The following is a 24,718-nucleotide window of genomic DNA, read 5'->3' on the forward strand; positions in this document are numbered from 1 at the left end:
GTAAACTTAATCCTTTAGCAAATACTTTTGCCTTTTATGTTAAAAAATAAAGTTATAAGAGTTTTTACTGTGTGTATCTTTGCCCAGAAAACTGACGAAGAGTCTTCCAGAGGTATTCAGTAGGAGTACCAAAAGTGTTCGGTGTACACAAGACGGTCCAATGGGTAAAGGCTTCTGCCACCAAGTCTGACGACATGGGTTTGATCCTGAGATCCCAAGCAGGAAGGAGAGCGCCAGCTCCCAAAAATTGTCCTCTGACTCTCACATGGGAGCTACGCACACATCTACACCCCAATTCTCTCTCTCTCTCTCTCTCTCTCTCTCTCTCTCTCTCTCTCTCTCTCTCTCTCAAATAAAATAGAAAGAAAATCAAGACATATTCTCCCTAAAGAGATAGTTTTATCTCAACAGCAAATGTGGAAGGTGTGGAGGGAGGAGAGAGTTGAGTACTCTGTGCCCTCCACAAGACTCAAAGCTCCAAATCCACATTTTATTGCTTAGAAAAGAATAATGTATCAGGACAGACACGGAGAAGCTCTCATCCTGACTGGTGCTCCAGCACTATCCTCCTGGTTTCTAACACCTATGAAGCATCCCATATTTGATTCATCAGATAACCAGGTGCAAGCACCTACTGAGCCTCAGGCATTGTGTTCTGCTGTCAGTTCACAGAAAAGTCAAACAATAAATAGAGAAAAATGGCCCAGGAAAACGAAGGTGGGATCTGATAGTTGTGAAGTTCAGTGCACTCCCTCTGCCGATCCAGTAGAATACAACCTGTGTGCATGCAGGCTCTGCAATACTGCGTGTGTGTGTGTGTGTGTGTGTGTGTGTGTGTGTGTGTGTGTGTGTGCGCGCGCGCACGCGCGCGCATTTAACGTAAGATTTATGTCCCAGACAAAGAAAGACACCATCAGTTTAGGGAACTATAATAGACATGATATATAAATCATGCCATTTGATTTATACTACTTATTATATTTATTATTTATAATCTCACCCAATTCTTCTCAACATCCCTATGGGGTTTGCTGTTATTGTTTTTCTTTTTAATTATTTTTTGATTTCTTGGGTTTGTAACCAGATCTTAGTCTATAGGACCATTCTCACCCCACAACAAAAATGCCCTTCAAATGTATTTATATATTAAAAAAGAAAAAAATGGTTTTGTTCAAATAACTTTTAGAACCTTTAGCAAAATTAAAGACATTTCCTTACTACAGAAATTCTTGGGAATTTTAGAGTCTATATGAACAGGAAAACTCTAAGAGAACTATGTGTGCCCCAAGGCCAGCTGATCTGATCAGGCCAGGAGCTTCTCTTGGGAACACTGCCTGGGGGAAAAATGGTGTAGTATATTATACTGTAGTGCTTAGTGTTCTCTGAAGCTATGTGCTCCAAAAGAAGTACATGCAAAAGTACCCTGGTTAAGTGTGACATGTGGCCAGGGCTCTCAACAATGTGGAAACAGGAGCCAGAGGAGCTTTAGAAATCTCCAGTTGTTGCAATAATCAGCTTAGGAAATAGGATGTTGCGTCTTATTGCCAATGATATCCTTTTCCTCTCAGAATCCCACACTTCCAAACGAGAGACTGTCAACCTTGGCTGCCAGATGAAATCCCTTGTAGGTAAAGTAGGCAAACAGCAAAGCCAGTCCTTAAGCAATTGCCTTGTGGGTCATAGAAGTGAAGGCAGAGGTACCAATTTGCACATTGTTCACATTATTTTGTTCCCTTCTCAATCACTTGACATCCCGTGCAGGAAGAGAGAGAAGCTTGGCAGGAGCCCGTTAGTAGCCAAGGGCTTGATTGGGGCACAGAATTTCACGTTCAGCTGTAGACGTGCATTACTATTTCAAGAGGAAGCACATGGTGCATTTTAGTCAGATATTTCCCTGGTTTGTTTCTTATTAGCTCTTGCTGCATGCTAGAAATAATTTAAAAATTTTGTTTCCTGGATGATTCCAAAGCTCAGCGAAGGGCGCAAACTTTGGCTTAGAACCTCAGTCGACCGACAAGCTCTAAAGCCCTCGGAGTTTTCTGTGTCCTCCCGTCCCTTCCTCTCGGTTCTACCTTTCTCACCTCTCCTCTTCCTTCTCCTTCAAACTCATTCCCTGTGCTCTTTTCTCCTGTTCTACAGTCAGGCTGTTTTCCTTTCTACTCAGTCCATGAGCTTACACTGCCCTCAAACTTGCTTGCATTCAAATTCTGAACTTAAATGCTTAGCAACTCCTCTACTTGAAAGAGGTTGAGCCAAGTCATTGTTCCAAACTCCTCCGCCTCTTGTCACTTTCTCCATGGGTCCCATCCCTGTGGGAACTCTAATTCAAGATGCAACTTTGTCACAGACCCACATTTATGTCCTTTATCCTAAAATCAGCTGGCAGGAGGAGTTTGTACCTATTTTATTTTAACTCCTCTGCGTAGAATTTTCTAGATGCAACAAATTAGAAAGCTTTAAGAGTGAAAATGAAGGTTTCTCACATCGATTGTCAAGCAAAAGGAGTGTGAGTCCTCACTTGTGCAGATTCCAGAACGTATTCATCTGCGTGGTCACACAGGGTTCTCATCAGGTCCCTTTAAAAGATTCCAAACTCCACTTGGTACTCAAAATGAGGATCAGAAAAGCCAATCCTGTCGACCATGCCTATACAGCTAGGAAGTGGCTGAACCAGGTTTTAGACACTCTCTCTCTGGAATATGTGAAGCTACATCGACTTACTCTCCTCCACATCAGAAAGCGCACGGTGTTGATTGCTCAGTTGCTCAAATCAGAGTCAGGTAACGGCCACCAAGGAGAGGAAAGTGGGGCTGCTGTGGGCCGTGCTCACCTCTGTCTTCACCTAATTACATCAGGAAAGCAAAGTGGGGATTGCTTCTGGGGTGCAGAAGTTCTCAATCAGACAAAAAGGAGACATCTGGGCCTTGTTTTTATTTCATTCTCTGCACCATTTTTAGTGAGAAATGACTAGTTTTAAGTCAGATTTCTGGGAAAATTTTTTGCACTGTTTTCCTGGATAATGGGTTCCTGGCCATGTCTCTGACAGGAGATCTACCTGTTCCTCACAAACCCACACAGCATGCCACCTCTCAGCTGAATACATTTCAGGAGAAAGGGGCTGAAAGAGCCCTACCCATGTATAGCAGAAAAACAAAATAAATTATAAAGAGCACTTTCAAAGAGGTAATAATAAAGCAAATTTCATCAAATTACTTACCAAGCCTGTGTTCAGGACTCCATGATGGATACCTCTGTGAACCTAACACAAACTTCACTTTTTAAGACATGAAAATAATGCATATGAAGCCCGGTGCTTACAGAACTTTATTGCAGACAGAGTTTCTTAGTGAAATCAAATACTTTGAATTCTTAGCAGTGATTTCTTTCACATTTGTACATCAGTAACATCTGGTCTTTCTAGTCTTACACAACTTGTTCCAACACAACATGGATGAAGACATCAGGCTTGCTGGTGACATGTCTAACATTGATTTGCATCATAGTCAAACCTTATTGAGGTTTTGTATGTCAAGTACTTGGGTATTAAATGCTAGTTAGCTTAAAGCAAGTTGGAAACGAATTAAGTAATTAAAGAGATTTCTTGTCTCTCTTCAAATGCCTCCTATGGTTGGCACTGGGTACATATTTAGTGATTGTTAATAAATGAAATGACAAATAGATGAATAAATACTTTAAATAAGTACTTAAAATTTATACATATGTTTGGATATATATACATGTATATATATGTGAGAATGGGGGAGTGAGGAGACTATTAGGAGGGAAAAGTAGAGATGGATAAGGAGGAAGAAGTGGGACTGGACTTAACATGGTCAACATACTAAATATACTTGAAAGAAATTGTCTTTATGAAACCCATTGCTATGTAAAATGAATATACACTGATAAAATTTTAAGTGAATGCATTTTCCGAAAAACATCATTTATTTAATAAATCTAGAAAATTGTATGCACTAAGAGTTACAAAGTGCCAGAGCTGCCATGCCACTTAAAAAAAAGGGAGGGGGGTTAGCATGAGGCTACCACCCTATGAAAGTAGCTATAGACAAGTGAGTAAATCTAGGAACAGGAAAAGTGGCATTCCCCAGAGAAGGGCACGCTAATCGGTTGACCAGTGCAAAATGGTCGCCTGAAACCTACATACAAGTAGCATTATATAGACTGAACAGGTTATATTTAGGAATATATATGTATATATAAATATGTATATTTACATACATACAAATACATGCATGCAATAGCAATTAGTGGGAAAATGAAACCATGGATTTAAAGGAGAGCAGGAGGAGTACATGGGAGGGCTTGGAGGAAAGGGAGAGGAGAGAGGAATATTGTAATTAAATTATAATCTCAAAAATTATTCCTCAAAGCGAGTTAATGCTAAGCCTTTTGTTGTAGTGTGTTCTAGGGATTTTCTTCCTATGGCCCAACTCAGGCTGATTAACTGCTAATCAAGGAATTTCCAGACCTTCAAAGTCCCCATTGTTCTGCTTTTAGTTAGTGAGATGCAACAATTCCACATCATAATATATGCCCACAAGAAACTTTCTGCTAGAGAGTGCTTTGCAATATTTTTAAATGCCAGGTACTCGAATAGGAAGCTGGCAGGACTACACCTTTAATAAATTCAATTTTTGGATAAGAGAATATGTTCAAATACATTAGTAGCAAACGTACTTGAATCTATGCAAGCCTCGATCAGTTTACAGAAATACCGGAGAGACAGAAAACTAAATGAAACTATGAAGAAACGAAAAGACAAATGCAGACTATAATACTCTGTAGGACAGCAACTGTGTTTCTCCAGCAAGCTAATGGCTGAAAGATCAAAGATGAGGGATACCGTTTAGGATTAAAATGCCTTAATGACAAGAATTGCTTAATGCTACAGTCACTGCAAATGACAGACCAATGTGAGCTTTTCAAAGACTTTAAAAAAAAAAGGACTGAAGAAATTTAGACAGAGGCTCTATGTTACATGGGAGCTTCATTTTTATAGTAATAAAAAGTTTCTGTCAATTGTCCTTGTCGCTTCAAGATGCGACAACAAAGGAGCACATGCTAGCTGGCTTAAACAATAAACATTGACTTAGTATAATTATGAGGTTCACTAAGTTCAAGACCAAGGTGCTAGAAAACCAAATCCTAGTGGACTTCCTTTCTGATGTTCACACACCTCACTGTATTCTCAGTTGGCAAAAAGAAGCTAAGTAGTTCTCGGGTCTCTTCTAAAGGCCTCAACCACATTTAAGAGACTTCCACTCTGTACAATAATTACCTCCGAGAAGCTCCTCCTACTAATGTCCTGATGTTGGCACTAAGGTTTCATTCAACATGGGGTAGCGTGGAGAGAAAATTATTGGTCTCTGGCAACTATGTTAAGAATGGTTAAGTCCTCATCCAACTACTGAGGGATCTGGATGCAGATCTAGGCCCCTGGTGGATCTCTGGGAGTCCAATTAGCGAGAATGAGGAGGGTTTATATGAGCGAGAATTGTTGAGACCAAGGTTGGATAAAGCACAGGGACAAATAGCCAAACGAATGGAAACACATGAACTATGAACCAATGGCTGAGGGGTCACCAACTGGATCAGGCCCTCTGAATGGGTGAGACAGTTGATTGGCTTGATCTGTTTGGGAGGCAGATCTGTTTGGGTCCAGGCAGTGGGACCAGGTCCTGTGCTCAGTGCATGAGTTGGCTGTTTGAAACCTGGGGCCTATGCAGGATCGCTTGGCTCGGCCTGGGAGGAGGGGATTGGACCTACCTGGACTGAGTCTACCAGGTTGATCTCAGTCCGCGGGGGAGGCTTTGCCCTGGAGGAGGTGGGAATGGGGGGTGGGCTGTGGGGAAGGTGAGGAGGGCGGGAGGGGGGAGAACAAGGGAATCCGTGGCTGATATGTAGAACTGAATTGTATTGCAAAATAAAAATAAAAAAAAATCACACACACACACACACACACACACACACACACACACAAAAAGAATGATTAAGTCATGTGTGCCTACAGGTAAATGCTGACATAATTTTAGAGCTATATGGTCAAATATTTATTTAAAACACCTCAAAAACAAAATACGATTGAAGAAAAAATTAAGAAGCAAGTGCCAACAATTCTGAAAGCTGTTGAATAGTTGTGATTAGTGTGTGGGGATCGCTATGCTATTCTCCTTGTTTTTATGCAAGATATTTTTAATAACAAGGAGAAACAACCTTGGTGAAAATTTAAAATTATTCATCTCCCTGATGGTCATCAGTTTTGTCAGGGGTTGTGAAGCCTTCATAATTTTTCTATGTATTAACAATTATAAAACCACAAGTGTTATTTACTGGGAACTATATTTACCTTGTTTTATATTTTCCTTATCTTGGAGACTTGGGCAGTATTACAGCTTATTCCTACTTTTTAATGTCTGGATGTGATCCTATCTCACAGATTCCATAAACTTTGTTTTATTTATTCCTGTTCATGTTAGAGAAAATGTCTCCTGAGATTAAAAAATAACCACATTTCTCCACTTTTCAGTGACATATGCATGACACAGGGAAAAGGAAGGTCTGCTTAGCCAGCAACGCTTGGTCTTTCCTGGTCCAGATAAAACGTTAATGGGTGTGTCTGGGTAGCTAATTTCTTTTCATTTTAAAATGAGTGCATAATATTAACAGGTGATAAGAAAGGAAACCATTTTCAGAAGTGAAAATAATTTTTCTCAGTTAAGTGCATATTCATCAGACCTCCCCCCAGGGTGGGGTGGAGGGTATGTAAGGCTTGCCTCTTCCTGAATAAACTGAGCTTGTTTCAACATTCTCCTGGAGTCTGTGTGGTTTGACTCTGCGCCTACTTGGCCCCCTCCCCCAAAGGGAACAACAGCACAGGACCCTGCCACAGTAATACAGATATATCCTTAAAGGAGATATTTGTATTATACTGAAAATTGTAACTTTCTAAATGAAATGTAGATTTCTCAAAGGTTTGAAGACAAAATAATAAAGGTAAAACTAGCATTTACTATTTAACTTCCTCTTTCCTGTGTGTTCTTCTAAGTAGCAAGAACCCCTGGATATTTAAAAATTATATTTTAAGGATATTTTCAAGGATAAAAAAAAGGCCAAACACATGTAAAAAAATTAAGTGTGCAGTTTAATTTGAATACATTTATATTCACTCAGGAAATGATTAAATGGCACCTAAGAATTTAACCAGAAATAATATATTCTAAAAATGTGTGTTTTACTATTGTTTAGCAAATGTCTGTGTGGAATGATAAAATTGGTCTTCACTATTTAATGCAAAAAAAAGAAAGAAAGGAAGAAAGAAAGGAGGGAGGGAGGGAGGGAGGGAGAGAGAGAGAGAGAGAGAGAGAGAGAGAGAGAGAGAAGAAAATCTTGTTTTTCCTTTTAATGGCCACACCCTTAACTACCTCAAATTCATTCACATGACATCAGAAGTAACACTGTATTTTATTTTCTTCCTGTCTATTCAGCTATTTAGCAATAACTTTGTGAAGTAGAAATGCAAAAATGTCATTTTCCATCCTTCTCTAAACATGCCTTCCCAACATCTCCCACACCCTCAAAGATAAGAGGTGCTTCTTGTTCTTTATGATGAAGTAATAATTACGACTGAATTCACTAAGCTGGCAGGGTTGCTTTCTCTTTACACATGTTCTTACTTCTGGAGACCTTTGTTATCCCAAACTCAGGACCAGAAGGTGTTGCTTGTGGCTTGTTTCCTCACATTTCATTTCATTACTCAAAAACCTAAAGAAAGACTGTGAAATTCTTTAGGTATAAGGGTCCAAGATGACCAGTCATAATGACCAATGTCTACACACTAATAACAGCTACATTGAAATTCTCTAGGGATACGAGTCCAAGATGACTGACATAATGACGAATATCTACACACTAATAATAGCTACAGTGAAATTCTTTGGGTATGAGGGTCCAAGATGACCAGACATAATGACCAATGTCTACACACTAATAATAACTACAGTGAAATTCTTTAGGTATAAGGGTCCAAGATGACCAGACATAATGACCAATGTATACAGACTAATACCTACACCTTATTGAACAGCTGCTGCTACTGAAAATTTTGGGGACACCTGGTAGAGCTGCCATGTGATACCAGGGAAACCAGGGTCCCCCTTAGGGTTCTTAGTATTGTTAATAAAACAATTTAAGAACAGATTCAGTGAGAAGCTAAAGGTAACTTTATTAGAGTTTTAATGACAAACCCAAGGGCAGGTTTGTAAGTCTCAGCAGCTGCCCAGAGGAGGAGAAAGAAAGGGGAAGGCAAAAAGCCATGCCAACGGAGTTAAGCTGGCATGGAGGTCAGCTACAGGGTTGACAAGCAGACACATGGCCAAGAGGAACTCTTAGGAGAAACAGTAAGGAAGTCCAACGTACCAAAAACAGTATAATGAGGTTCTGGCCAGCATCTGGAAGATTTTTTGAGTCAGGACTCAGAAAGTCAGGAAGATCCAACAGAACCTGATGGTGGCTTGCAGGGACTCTGTTGGGGGTAAGAACTCTGGGAAGGAAAGGTACATCATCTCATTAAAGGGATAATTATTCTGCTTATCTCTTTAGCTTGGTTTATGGTAAACCCACCTTCCTAGGGCTGGTGCCTTGGCCAGGGGACTAAACTGCACAACTGTATAAACCCTTAAGGGAGGAGACAGTGGCATGTCTCCACTAAGAGATGGATTCCATTCTTTACTATAACACTATTCCATGCTAGCCACTGCTAGAATGTTTTATCTATATTATGTCATTTAATCATCACTGCAACTCTTTACAGTTACTGCTACACCTCTGACTAACAGGCTAGAGTAGTTTGTAAATGCTAACTATTTCATTTACCTCACTCTATGTACGAACTACTTAGCTGTCAACTTAGTGTCTGTGCACTTTTCTTCTTGTGCTTTTAAAAGGCTTATCATTCCCTGGGCTCTGGTGTGGCTCCAGAGAGGGTAAGATCTACTCCAGACCTACACAGTTAGAAATATTCATTGGTTCAAGGACAGACATATGCCCTGAACTGAACCAATTAGAGTAAAGATAAGACTGATGATGATGCTTTGGGAGATTACTATAGTTTGAATATAGAATGTCCCTTAAAGAAACATGTGTCAAAAGCTTGATCCCCCACAAGTGAAGAAAAATATTGAGAGGTAGAGCTAAATAGAATGTCCTTAGTTTTGGGATGTTCCCCAAAGGGAACTGTAGACCCTAGCCTCTAGCACCTGTCTGTCTGTCTATCTATCTATCTGTCTGTCTGTCTGTCTGTCTGTCCGTCTGTCTGTCTATCTATCTCTCATCTCTCACCTGTATTTTCTAGCTTATGGTGTAAAGAGTTTGTCTTTTTACAGTCTCTGTAATTGACATCCTCACCAAAGGACCTGTCTTAGTTACTTTACTTTTCAATTGTTGTGATAATACACCAAAACCAAGACAGCTTACAAAAGAAAGTATTTAATTGGCTTATTATTTCAGAGGTTTAGAGTACATTATGGCAGAGTGAAGGAATGGTTGAGAGCTCATATCTTGATCTACAACCACAAGACCGTAAACTAACTGGAAATGTTGTGAGTCTTTTGAAATCTCCTCCAACAAGGTCACATCTCCTAATCCTTCCCAAACACTTCCATGAACTGGGCACCATGTATTCAAATATATGAGCCTTTGGGGAGCCACTTTCATTCAAACCACCAGAGATCCACAGTAATGAATCTAGTTCATCTTAAACTAGAACTTCTCAAACCATGGGCCATTCAAAACCATTTTTCTTTACATGTAAATTCCATGGTTTTGTTGTGATAATAAGACACTGGCTAGTCAGAGTCTCAGTGCCTTCCTGCTATAGATCTTGATTAACTGGTGAGTTGTAAACGTGGAGCTCATTACGGTTGTCTTGCCACAGCATAGGGAGATGTCCAAAGAAATGAGACAAGCTTCAAATGATGTCAGTCATACCTTAAGTCAGAGCTACTCTTGAACTTGAGGGTTATGCAAACAAATGGAATTTATTATGGACATGTTATGTGCCTAATAGGAGTTGGGCAGAGTAGAGCACAAAAGAAGAAGCTGACCAAGGGTGACATTTTCAGAAAATCTCTGCTTCAACCCAAGGTTGTTCTGTCTCAATTCTTGTGCATTGCAGAATTTTCCCTGCTTCTCAGCAGGCTGCTGCTTGACTTTGTGGTTATACTCCAACCAGCAGCTGACAATTGGACTGTAGTGGGTAGCTGTTCCAACTTTGACCTTGAAGCACTGTCCCTAGTTAGGCAGCTAGTAACTGCCAGGCAAGCCTATGACCTGCCCCTGGGGCATGGCCAACAGAGGAACCTTTAAGACCCGAGATGCATATGTGTGGCTTTCTTAGGTCCTCGTGATCCTGGATGCTGGATTGCAGACCAAGTTAGAGTTCTCCAGAGAATCACACTGGATTTCACATCACCTCTCCAGCATCCTGTAACTGAGCCCTTTACTGGTTGTAAGTTACCCTGAAATAAATGTCTTTTAACTACCAGATAAACTATGTGGAGTTGCCTTGTTAGTGCCCTGCTTTATCAGACAGTCTTGATCTGAAGGACCACACATTCCAAAAACTATCTAGTTCTACAGGTCTGAAGGAATGAGACGGATCTCACCCCAGCAAATCAAGGAAACTCCTCTCAAAAAGAACCATGAGAAGCAAAACACTGACAGTGTCCACTATATAAAAGTAAATTAGAGCAGTCATGTCTGGCTACATTCTAGTGTGATCAACTTTTCCTGAGTGGAGACTTGAAAGTCAAAGCTGTAGGAAAGGTCTCACTGGAGTGACGTGAAATTGAAGTAGAATGTGTTTCTTTCCTTTATTTAACTCAGAAAACAAAGAAATCTGACTTTCTCCAATGCCTTCTAATTTCAGAAAGCATTTCTCTACCCACAGTTTCTTGACCTTATCAATTTGATTCCCCAATCACCTCAGCTTCTTGTCGCATTAAATTTTTCTGTGTATACAATAGAAAAGATAGGCTCAGCTTCCATTGGTAAGTTGCCTTAAAATTAAATGAAAAAAAAAAAAAGCAACTCATTACCACAGTAGTACATACTGAGCTATTTTGCATACTGGTAGGGGTTGAAAGGTACCTTCTCTGAACTCCAAGGGTGATGTCCTGCCCCTCAGTATCTCAAAATGTGACTGTATTTGACATTGGTCCTTTTGAGATACAATTAAGTTAACATTAATTGAATCACATAGGCCCTTAGCTGATCTGACTCAAGTCCTCATAAGAAGAAATCGGGATGCCCAGAGACAACAGAAATGCTTGCAGAGACAAGACTGTGTGCGACACAGCCAGAAGATAAACATTTGCAAGGCAAAGAGAGGGCCCCCCCCCCCCCCCCCGGAGGAAACAAATCTCCTTTTGACCTTGGATTTCTTTGACATCAGAACTATGAGAAAGTAAATTTCTTATTTAAGTCACAACATCTGTGGTATTTTGCTATATTATCCTTAGCAAATTAATTTATATGCATGTTAAAGCTCATGTCCTTAGTTTCTCATTCTGGTATCCATTCCTGGAAATAAATGTGCAGATGGCTATATGTCAGGACCAAATCCTGTCCTCTTTGCAGTATTCTGTGCTCGCTGAGTTGGACATTTCAGAAGCATGCCCTAGAACAGAATGGCCTAGTGTGTCCAGAAGGACATGCTAAATAGACTCATTCCACATTCCCTGACACTGTGTTCTCAGCAGGCAGGAAATTATTCTCAAGTCTACAGCCCAGAGACCACAGTCTTGTCAGCATGAGGACCAGATGTCATAAAAAACAGGATCCAAGTACATTTATTTTTCAAAGCATTAGTTAAAGGTGGGATTGAGTGAAGGATATGTCCCTCTGTGGCCTCTGGGGTCTAATTTTGGCTTACTAGCTCTGTAAAAGCTACTAAGAAACACTAGGTACCTAATAGAAGCTGCACAACCTCACAGTGTCCTGTCTGTGATTTTGAAAAATAAGTCTAAGAAGTTAAAGTCATAAATCTCTTTATAACTGCCTTCTAAGTGAAACAATTTTAAATAATTTTGTTGGAATAGTAAGCTCAGCAAATACATTCAGCGACCTGATAAGTCTTTTCTAAATGGAAAGAGAAAATGAGTTAGCATATTAGAGTGTAGAAAACAGAACGGCTCTGTACCTCTCTTTTAAAAATTACAGTTAATGTCCCTAAAGCAGGGGGTTCTCCACAGCACTTTCAGCACAGCATTTTAGATCCTCTCATTTGAGCCTCAAAATAATACACACACACATACACACAAATAAATAAATAAATAAACAGATAAACAAACAAACAAACAGGAAAAGTATCTTCATGTCAGAGAGCTCAATAAGCATTCTGCCTCAAATCAAAGCAAGGGAGCAGAGGGGAAGAGGGTATCATGGTTTATACAGATGCATACACAGACAGCTGGAGAGGTCCTGATAGAGAACAATCAATTAGGCTCAGAGTGGACAATATTTTATCAATCAAGAGGACTTGACTTAATGCAGAGTTTTAACAAACACACATTTCGTATTGTTCAATAAACCTTAACATGTATTCCTCATAACTTACTGACAAAATCAAGTACAAGAAGTCAGTGGCAGGACATAAGCAGGCTCCCTAAATACATCACTCTTTGAGCATTGCATATGTAAAGACCTAGAGAATGCATACCACATGTAAAGAGCTTTAGGTCCACAAGTGGTCTAGCTTTATAACCACTTAGGTGAGACAGAATGAGTTCTCCCAGTCAGTCTTTTCTTGCCACTCATTCAGTCTGAACAAGTGAGAGATCTTCATATAGGTCAGGGTCTATGAATCTGAGGCAAGTGAGGAGATTAAAACCATACCAACTGGGAAGGTCTTGGGCTGTGTTGACTTGATTAAGCTGTCATCCCTAGTTATTCAATCAAACATTGATTACTTATATTGCTGTGGAAATATTTTGAAGATATCACCAATGTTCATAACCAGCTAGCTTTAACTATCAATTATCTAAATGAATTGGGTGGCCTGATTCACAAACCTGAAAAACGCCAAGAACCAAGTTGCATTTTCTTGATGAAATCCCAGCTGTGGACAACAGCTTGAGCCTGCTCCCACAAGTTCAAACTCACCATTCTTGTTATATACTCTATGAATTCTGGACATGGCTATTTATAGCCCCCAAAATAACGTGAGCCAATTCATATCCACAGTTGGCTTTCCATATCTTGGGATTCAACCAACCACAGAGCAAAGATTCAGAAAAAAATTGTATCTGTATTAGTGGATTTCATATATGGACTTTCAATCTTTATGAATTTATTTTACATTCATGAGGACATTTAGCATCAATCTCCTGCAGATACCAAGAAACAAATATACATTTATATGTGAATTTACTATACACATATAATTAAATATATGATATATAGATATGCTTTATATGCAAATCCACATACTGGTATAAAATATGTAAGTAGATGAATGGACACATAGATGGTGGATGGATGGATAGATAGATAGATAGATAGATAGATGATAGGTAGGTAGATAAGATAAGTAGATAGATATAAATCCCAAAGGTTCAGCCTTGTTGGTTGAATTGTGACCCATTATTACTTCTTGGAATAATGAGAGTTTAGCATAAATAATTGGGTAACTAAGTGTGAGGATATTAAATAGGTAACTGAAAGAATAAAACAAAAGTATAAGATGTCACATAGTTACCAATTGGAGCAAGCAGCTAGCACCCACAGTGCTCAGAGCACAAAGGATTAGAGATTATAATTAGTAAAATTTATAAACTTGGAGAAGAGAGCCTGAGGGCCCAGAAAAGCTCTAAGAAGGGAGGGCTAATTAATTCTGCTATCTTTGCACTTCTATTGTCAGGTTGGTGCCGACAAAAAGGGGAAGCCCTACAAATTCCTTTTTCTTCCTGCTATGGGAAGGCACTGCCTTGGCCAGAATGAAGTAGACTGGCCCATGTTCAGAGGAACCAAAAGCAGTCAGATGAGAAGCAAATGGACAAGGGATTGACTATTCTGCCTCCAGTAACCGTCCACTGTCCTTCTAATGCTCCCTGTGATAGGAACCTAATGAAGACACAGCCAGCAAAGCAAAATAACGTTTTCAAATAACCTGCCCCAGCAAAACAAGATGGAGCACAGAGTATTGCTTTTACACTGGAAGATAACAGTTTAATTACCAGTTCTGTGGTGTTTAGAATATATAATGAGAAATATTTTAGAGAAATGCCCTCCCAGAGTGGAACTGAAATCATGGTTCCTTGGTTCTTACTTTTCAAAATGTAATTAAGTCAAAGCCATTCACTGCTAAACTTTATTCTTTCAAAGGAAGAAAATCCCCACTTAAATCCTCTTCTGCTCTAAAATTTACTTTTCATTCAAGACCTTGTAAATTAATTTCACTTTGATCAGTCCACTTAAAAATAAACCATAATTCCCATAATTGCCCAGGCACTTCATGAACTACTCAACCAAACCTATTACATTCTTTGAATATGGGTCAGAAGTGGGGACACAGGAGGAGTAAGAACTGTTTGCTTAGGAGTTGGGCAATGTTCCTGCTGTAAGCAAAATGTCCTGGTGGGAACAGAAAGCAACAGAGCATCAGAACACAGTGACAGACACTGGGAAGTAAGAAATGATAAGACAGATTGACTCGGCATAAAGATGGGAAGAGGGGAGTTTGGGTTGAGGAAAGGCGTTTTGATTGTTTTGTTTTATATAAAACTAGACATTCGACCTGAGGTGATTCTACTTACTTCAGAGTCACTCACTGCACAAATACTCTTCCCTCACCTTTGCAAACAACCTCAGGATTCTTGAAAATGCCACACTTGTTGCATGTAGCTACACTCCCGTAAGCCATGCCGTCCTCCTGAGAAAATAAAGTCATCTTCATGGAAGAGAGCAATTCAACATCAGTTACATTGATTTTAAGATGATGATGGAACAATGTCTAAACAGGAAATTGGAATTTGGAGAATTGCAGCCCAGAAAAGCAGTGAGGTTGAAGACACACTTGGGGCGATTTAGAAGCAGAAGTGAACCAGGCTATTGGCATGTAGATGTTATCCAAACAACAGATGTCACCACATTCTTTTATTGCAGCGCATGTTATGGCTTGAGCGTTCAGTGTTGCAGCTCTCAGCTCAACTAGAGCGTTTTTTGTCTAATGAGGACAGTGTGCAGGGAAAGGGAGTCGGTGAAGTTCACTCCGTATTACAGCACTTTGCTTTTCTTCATAAACATTGAAGCTTAATTCTGTGTTGCTTTTCCAAAAATTGTAGTCATGAGTAAACATGCTGTTCCCATGAAGTTTTTAGCTACCTGACATAGACAACTCTGTCAAATGGTATGGTATATATGATTTTATTACACTATTTTTAAAAAATTTTGAAAATCAATTTGATGTAGGAAAGCTCTGAATTTGACACTCAAAATTTTCTTCTACTTGGGTACTAATGAAAACCTAAATTCTATTCAGTTATCCCTAAGAAATGTAGAATAATGAACCTCTTAATTGGATAACGAAGGCTGCAGAGTAGATAAGCCATGAGTACAAGCTGAAGTTGATAAACAGTACAAATTACCACATACTATTTTGTTGTATTAAGTAACAAAAATCCATATAAAACTAGAAACAACTTTTAGGCAATAAATAGATGTAGTCTACATTATGCATTTGTGACTTATCTTTAAAAAGTAATTAGCAAATGTAACTTCAAGTTGTATACTGGCAAATAATGATGTATTATTGAGCATTCACACAATAATACATCACTTGAGATGAAATGGGTGAACATCTATGTGTGGGTAACTGAATTTTAAGGTATTATCATCAAGCATCGTTCTATTTTGATCCCAATGCATAAACTCTTTTATTATATATAATTTATGATTTTATTCCTTATTCTTACAGTAAGAGTATTCAAAAGCTGTAGTTCACAGATGTTGAAGGTATTGTAGCATTGACACACAATGTCATTTGTGAGTGTTAGTCCTCCGATTCTGCAGCATTTAGATTCATTACCACGGCATTGATGCTATAACAATTTTTATTTACATCTTCTCTAGCTCCTACCTTACAATAGAAAACATTCTACATGAGTTTTCTGTGGGAGACTTGTAAAAGAACCATTCCTTGTTTTTATTTTTAACCTCCATTTTTATTTTCACTGAAACAATTGTAGGAAGGCAAGAATGATTTGAATCTACCTGACTAACTAACATGTGACTATCTCTCATATCAAAAAGACTAGCAAGCAGAATGGCATAAAAAACATTAATGAATCTAATTCTTTGTACTATTATTCACCTGGGATTAATGAGAGAGTTGCCTAGAAATATGGGGGGGGGTCTATTTAGGATGACAACATGGCTGTGAGCAGACATCTTTATGAGAATTTGGTTGCTTCTTAATAAATACTCCATCTCCAAGAAGCCACATCCCTTCACTTCAGAACACTTTTTGTTTTAGTCAATAGTTATTCATTTTCACTTATGGGGACACTCACAATGTAGAAGCCAGTGAAAACCGCATTTCAAATGTTTTAGGAGGCAAGTTCACTACCATCGGCCATGAGACAAGTGACCTCAGCTTTTACCAAAAGCATTATTTTAGGCCATGTGGCAGGTTTGTCTGCTAAAGCAAATAGATATAGAGAATTCAAATGAGTTTCCTGGAGATTGTAAGTGTATCTCTGACAACATATATACTATTTGTGAGACACATCCTAATACATTATTCCATGTCTTGAAGTGTTTTGTGTTCATTTGCAATTTGTTATTCTGCTGGAAATAAACACTTTCTAACGTCTCTATTTAGTTCCACATGGTTAGATGGATCCTTCAGTTCAGAACTATTTTTTTTTTTTATCAAAGAAAACTGTACATTCTCCACTGGCTGTATTTCTCAGTACTGAGGAATGTCATCTAAATGAGAGATTATCTCCCAAAGCTGAAAGTATTGGTATGCCATGTTTTGCTGAGGATGTTGTGTTTGGCAATTCAAAGATGAGGATATGTGCTGGCTTCCTCAGGAGAGACAAGACAGAGAATTTATAAGATATTTTCTGAACAAGTGAACAGCTTAGGAACTGAGAAAAACAAGTTAGAGTGGCTTACCCCTTCTTTTATTTCCTGAGCTTATTGGTGCCCGTAAGAGAATTATCTGAGCCACATCTGCCAAGAGGAGTGGACCTGAAGTTTGACTTTGAATAAAACGTATATATTTATTTATGGTTTCAATATATTTTTTCTTTTTCTATTAATTTCTTCTTTGACAATTTCATAAATGTGTATATTATATTCTAGTCATATCCATCCTCTCATTCTTTTTTTTATAGCCCTTCTACTTTTACTAGTGACCCACCTCCTCCTACCAAGTCCCCATCTCACTTTCATGGTTTTTGGCTTGTGACGGTGTTTTGGTTTTGGTTTTAGTTTGGGACCCATTGAGTTTAATCAGGGTTGCCTGCATGGATATGGGTGTGGAGTTAGTCACTGGAGTGTGAGAAAATCATTAGTGAAGACATCACTGAAGCCAATGACGACTTCCTTCACTATGGCAGCCCTTCCACTGCCAATAATGCCCATGGGCTGGGCTTGGCCCAATCAGCCGCTCCCCTCTCTATCACCTAATGTTAATGAGCTCAGTTTATGCAGACCTCATACAGGAAACCCTAGGTGTTATAAGTTTATGAGTGCCACAGCCATGGCGTGCTCACAAGACTGTGACAGTCCTCCTCTCCACCATCCGGCTCTTAATATTTATTCCACCTCCACTTCTGAGATGTTTTCTGAGCCACTGTTGGATCAGTAGGCACATTTTGCCTGGAAAATTGGTATTGTAGCATGCAAGCTTGAAATATGGGAAGGACCATGGCTGAGTTTTCTCCCCCGGCTTCTTGCATAGCAATTCCTGGCAGCACAAATGCTATCCAGCAGGGAGGAAACTTGCAGTTCTGTTTCAGTGTGGTGTCTTTTGTATTATGCAGCTAAGCTGTGATGATACCACAGTATCATCTTCAGCAATGGAGTCTTACCTTACAGTTCTGGTGGGCCGTCAAGGGCAGTGGCTATAACCTGGATAGTTCTGTTGTCCACTGGCAACTTTCTGGCCAACAACTGAGATTTTCATTTAATAATCTACGGCTTCTAAGATCAAAACTATTTACCTATGAATAATGCAACCCCCCAAACTTTAAATTATGTGCATTAACTAGCTTAGAAAGTAGTAGGTTTCAATAGTGTGGTTTCCTCATACATCCTTATTTTTGGTTAGCTTTTTATCCTGAATTCCATCTCCCTTATTCCACACTCTCATCCTTATTTAAACCTTGCTGCCACCTCCTTCTGATTTCCTGTCACATGTCTCCACCCCCCATTAAGTTGTCTCCACCCCACATTAAGACTTCTTCTCTCCCCAACCACAGCTCCTTCCTCATCTCCAGGTCTCTTCGGGTATTTCAGGATAAGAAAAAAAAATTACATTAAAAATTTGAAGCTCAGCCGGGCGGTGGTGGTGCACGCCTTTAATCCCAGCACTTGGGAGCCAGAGGCAGGCGGATCTCTGTGAGCTTGAGGCCAGCCTGGTCTACAGAGTGAGTTCTAGGAAAGGCACAAAGATACACAGAGAAATGCTGTCTTGAAAAACAAAAACAAACAAACAAACAAAAAATCGAAGCTCTACTCTGTATGTGAGAGAAAACATATTTCCTCTCTTAGTATAAAAATTTTCAATTCCATTGATTTTTCTAAAAATTTCATTTTTCTTTACAGCTCAGTACCAACTCCATTGTATATATATATATATATATATATATATATATATATATCACACTTTCAGACACACACACAGAAGAAAATTATAGACTGATCTCAATGAAGAACCTAGATACCAAAATTCTCAATGAAATATTTTGGAAACAGAATTCAAGATCATATCAAAAAAGGTGACTCATCATGATCAAGTTGACTTCATTCCAAATATTCAGGGATGACTCAATCTACAGAATTCAATAAATATAATTAATTGCATAAATAGACTCGAAGACAGAAGTTACATGATTATCTCAATAGAGGGAGAAAAAGTCTTTGACAAAAATCCAACACCTTCATGATCAAAGTTATGGAGAAGATAATAGGGATGGAAGGAGTATTTTTTTAAACATCATCAAGGATACATTTGACAAAACTAGTGAGAATTAATTCTCACTAAGATCAGAAACAAGACAGAGGTGTCCATTCTTTCCACTCCTATTCAAGATAGGGTTTGTTTCCTTTTCTATTGAAAGTATTTCAAGCATTAATCTATGTTTTTATATCTTTGAGTTGTAATTGTTGCACTATTGCCCATTACATCTCAAATCCAAACAGATCTGTGTAGATACTTAAAAATGATCAGTAAAACTCATCTTTCCATATTTTATCATGGTTACAGATATCTGAAAACTCAACTTAGTAATAAGTCCTTTCATTCAGATTTATACCTTTTCCTTGAAATGATTTCTGTTATGTGTTTCTTTTCTTCAGTCTACACTACAGGGGGGATTTTAATGGATAGGAAATATATTATCCATGCTTATTGAAACCCAGTTAGTTTTTCCCTTCAAGAGATTTTGCTTGTTTTAACTTTGGATATGAAATCTGGAAAAAGAGGACTCATGTAGATGTTCATAGAAATGTGTGTGGGAACATTCTCTCTCCTTCCTGTTTGACTTGTATTTATATCTTTATATCTTGCCCCCACTTTGTTGATAACAAGAGGGTCTAAAGGCAGAGATTCTTCCTACCAATTGACAAACCTGAAGAGGATCATAGATATTGTGAACATAAGATTTCCCCTAACTGCATCCATATCCAACACTGTCTCTGATGATATAATTTGAATGTATTCCCTAAAGCTTCATCTGTTAAAACACTAGTTATTCAATACAATCCAGTAGTGATTTCAGATAAGCCTAATAAGAGGCATTGGGTCATAGTAGCAAAACTTTCAGGAACGGATTAATGCCTTTCTTTCAGAAATGGGTAAACCACTGAGTGAATTTCCTCTCTATCCTTCTCTCATTGGCACCCCATCTCTTTACCTTTGATTTTGTACAGGTTATGAAGCCATAGGAGAGCTTCACCAGAGGTGACTTCTCCGCACACAAACCTCTTTCCTTTATAAATGACCCAATCTCAAAGGATCTCTCATATCCACTAAAATGTCCTAAGGCATTCTAAGAGTCTGGTCTCACCTGGACCTGTGAGGAATCACATGGCAGAGTGGTAAACAGTGTTAGATGCAGCACCTGACTGCCTAGGTTCAAGTCTCTGTCCCATGATGAGCTGTAAGTGTGGCTTTGGACAAGTTATTCAACCTAGCTGAACCTCAGTTTTCTCAACAAAAAATGAGGATAGTAATATATTGAACTTCTGTTTGATATGAAAATTAAATGAGAATGTAGTTAATACTTAGGAAGAGTAAGTTACTGTTATATTGATGACTCCTCTGCTCTCAGACTTATTTCTGAGACTAAACTTATCTCCAATTTCTATGGTATTTTTGGTAACACAAAATTAAGCAAGTTCAATGAGAACTATGTTCCTATATTACCCAACTGCCTCTTTAACAACATACAGAGATAACCAGCAATAATTGTGATTTAAGGAAAAATGGTTTATTTTCTTTCACTTTTAGATTAACTTTTTGGGTTTTTTTTGAAAATGTGAAGTAATTTGGTATATAAGAAAAAACAAAATTGTAATTCTTGGCAAATGAAAAGTATCAAGATTCATACATATAGACATGTGCACATATCTTTTACCCAGAGATCTCATTTACATTTTGTAATAATTTCATTCATATCCTTGAAAACAGGATCCTGCATTCTAGCCAGTTGTTAAGTCTCTCCAGTTTCTTTCAATTTCAATTTCAATTTCTCAGTCACTGACCTGTGTGGTCTTGACATTTCTGGAGTAGTAGGCTATTCCTTTGTAGAATATTGCTCTGTGTGGATTTGTCTTAGGCTTTCTCCTAAAGAGAAGCTTATTTGAATTTGGACAGGAGCATTACAGAAGAGAAGAGGTGTCCTATTGCATCCTTTCAGGTGGTAGATAGGGAGAATAAGTTCTATTATTCATAGTGTCAACTTGATCATTTGAAAAACCAGTTTCTGCTGGGATTCTCCTTTGTAACATTACTTCAGAATTAGAAATAGATTGTGTGGAGGTAAAGTTAGGTCCCTTCAAGTATTCTGTCCCTCATCCCACTTATGTTTACTCAGACCTGCCTGCTTGCGTCGCACTTCCCCAGCAGGAAGGAACCTAGTTCCGATGTTTTCAACGTGTTTCCTTATTTGTTCAGTCCCCTTAAGCAGCCAGTGTCCCAGCTTAACAGACTATGCTCAAAGCCTTGCTCCCAGAGATGTCTCTGTAAGACTATTTAGCATTTTTCTAGTGACCATGCATCTCTCTCCAGGAATCTGACATCTCCATTTCATCATTTATGGTATAGATTTGAACCGCTTCCTTATCAAACAGCTGGATACGTATAATCACAACACTCACAAGACGGAAGGAAGATGAGCAGGAAGTCAGACCAGCTGAAAACCAGCCAGGACTATGTTAGACCCTGTCTCAGAAAACAGCAAAAAGAAGATATCCATAGAGGCCTGGAAGTGAGCAAGGGACCTCCCACCAGAGGCCAGATTGTCAGAGCACTTGGCTAGAATAAGCCAAGTCAAGGGCCTAACTCACTACCGTGTGCCATTCTTTCACATATTTGGATTCCCAGCTTCTCTGTGAATCAATGACAGTTTAGCTTCTCATGTGGCACCAACAGTTCTGCTCTGTTTCACTTATTGGCCTTTGTATTTTGACATATTTTATACCTCTAGTCTCCTCTCAAGTCTCTTGTTGCTCTATGTCATTACCTATGAACATTAAAGCTAATGTCAGAACTCAGGGACCCAGAAAAAAATGCACAATATAGCTAAAGTGTGATGAGCATCTGTCAAGAGTAGTTTAAACTGTTTTCTCTCATGTACTGAATTATAGAACATAAAGAAAAGACATTATCACTGATGTACTATGAATCTCTTATCTTCCTCATTCCTACTTTGAGGGGGATAAAAGTTAAACCAATATAATGAGAGATTTCTCTTAAGTGTATCACAATAAAAAAGTGAACCATGTGTACAAAATTAACAGTTATGCCAAAAATATTTAATATTGTATGGCTGTATTATTTCCCAAGTAGTAACAAAATATTGGCTGTGCCCACAATATTGGTAGGACTTTTAACGTTAAGCAGCACCAGCACAAAGTGAGGCAGAGAGATGAACATTTATTAGTGAAAAAAAAATGACTCTTTCCATAGCACATTCTCTAAGAGTCTTCTCTGCGTTAGTAGCTATGGTTTTGAAGTCTTTTCCGGAAATAGTCTGTGTCTGTGGGTATATATTTGTCACCAGTGTTCACTAAAGCATTATATACACATGATGCTGGATAAGTGTATTTAGCAATGTTCACAAGAGTGGTTCTACTGAGCAGTAAATGGCTCAAGCGAAGGATTGGATCCTTATTCATAACTATGACAACTAAGCAAGTAGTCAATAAAGGGACAACTAGAAGCTGAGGCTTCATTAGCCTTCACTCTGTTAACTTGTGTTTTACAGACTAGGCTATCCCATTGACATTCTCTAGGGCAATTAACAAGATGGTTGCTATTAATTGCAGTACTTTATCGCACATACGACTTTGATCTCAGAGAACAATGGGAAATGTGCCTCAGATGTCTTTCTTACCTTTTTTAAGTATCTAGAAGATTTTCCCTTCCTATGATAATTTCATAGAAGAGATAGACTACAAAAGATGTAATTTTCTTATATTAGAAAAGTCTTAAGCTGTTTAGGTGCCTTAAACGTGTTTTTTATAGAGATGGGAATTTTTATGAGAAATCAAGGATGAAGAAGTTATAAGAACCAGCTCATGGTCAAGGAAAGGGGAGGAGAGCTACTATTCAGGGAACAGACAAGCACCTTTCTTCAGAGAAGGAGGGCACTTGCTTCTTCCCACTGTAGCAACTCTATCTTGTAATTGCCCAGAATGCATCCGGATTAAAAAATAAAGCCTCATGTTAGATTTGGGCAAGATTACCTTAATGAGACACAGTGCAGTTAAAATCATCTTTGCTATGCCTTATATTTCAACATAGTTATCTCCTGTTGTTGTGACAACATACCTGAGAAGAAGCAGCTAAAGGGTGGAAGAGGCAGTTTAAAAGGATCCAGGCCATCATGGTGGGGAAGGAAGCCCTAATGGCATGAGTTTGAGACAGCTGGTCACATCGAATTTACAGTCAGGAAGGAGAGGGAGGGATGAATGCTGGTATACAGTTTCCTTCTTTTAATTCAGTCCATAGCCTATAGAAAGATGCTACTCACTTTTAGGGTGAATCCTCCCCCATGAATGATCTCGGTCTAGAAACTCCCACACAGATGTTCCCAGAGATTGGTTGTTTACACAAGTCTATAGTCACTCAAGTTGACAATCAGTGTTAATCATTACGTTCAGTTATCTTGTCTTTAAAATGGGAATGATAATAGCATACATTTAGACAATAAATACTTGCTAGAAGTAGTAAAGAAAGGATTGTGTATGGAACATTGAGATTCTTATTTGAATGGTAGTATTGTTAGTAGAAATAAACATACAAAACAAATTAATACTTGTTATGATGGCTTCTTTTTAGTGTGTAGATTTGCTTAACTATCATTATATCATCAAACTCTGTCATTTGTACGCTCCTCTTCAACAGTAACAGCTGATTGTCAGTTGACTTTTTTTGGTCATTTCTCTCCCTGCTAATTTTTTTTAAAGGAATAATTGTAAGAACATGAAGAACAATAAATTTAATTTTAACTTGACAATTTTTCTTACAAAGTAGAACTATGATTTCAATATGTGTGGGGGAAAGATAGGTAGGGAAATGAGCATTTTAAAATCAGTCAGCATCTACTCCTTGTCTACATTCTCAGTTGGAAAAAAATCCTAGATCCAGGGAGCATAAGAAACACCAATATGCTAATGATTTCTGAAACTTTTAAATTATAAGAATTGTTTCAGAAACATAAAAATATCACAGACATTTCATAATAAAAGTAATGATCATTACATTGGTTAACTGAGAAAATACATACTAATTGAGTATGGACTTGTAGCATATATAAATAATGGGAAAACATTTAAAATGAAGTGTGTTAGTTATTTTTTGGTCTATAAACTAAAACATCCACATTTCTAGGCTTCTGGTAAAAGCCATGGATACAGAGACTCACAGTCAACAGTTTGGGAAACCACACATTGGAAAAGAATTATTTTTTTCTCTGATTACATAACGTGCCTTCTGGCACTTCTGAAGCATCTCTTAGGCATTTATTTTAGGTATTTGGTTTCACTTAGCTTCATTTTGTTAGAAATGTGATACTTATGCAAATGAGACACAATAAATGTATACTTCTATATTTTTACTATCAAAATAAGTAAGAGCTTGCTTACATATCAAAGTGTGTGTTTTAGAATAATCCTTTCACACAGCCCCACACTAATAAGTGGTTGCTATTACTGTGATTGACAGCTTACAAACCATTATTAATCA

This window comes from Peromyscus eremicus, chromosome 8b (genome assembly GCF_949786415.1).
Source record: "Peromyscus eremicus chromosome 8b, PerEre_H2_v1, whole genome shotgun sequence".
In the NCBI taxonomy this organism is placed as follows: Eukaryota; Metazoa; Chordata; class Mammalia; order Rodentia; family Cricetidae; genus Peromyscus; species Peromyscus eremicus.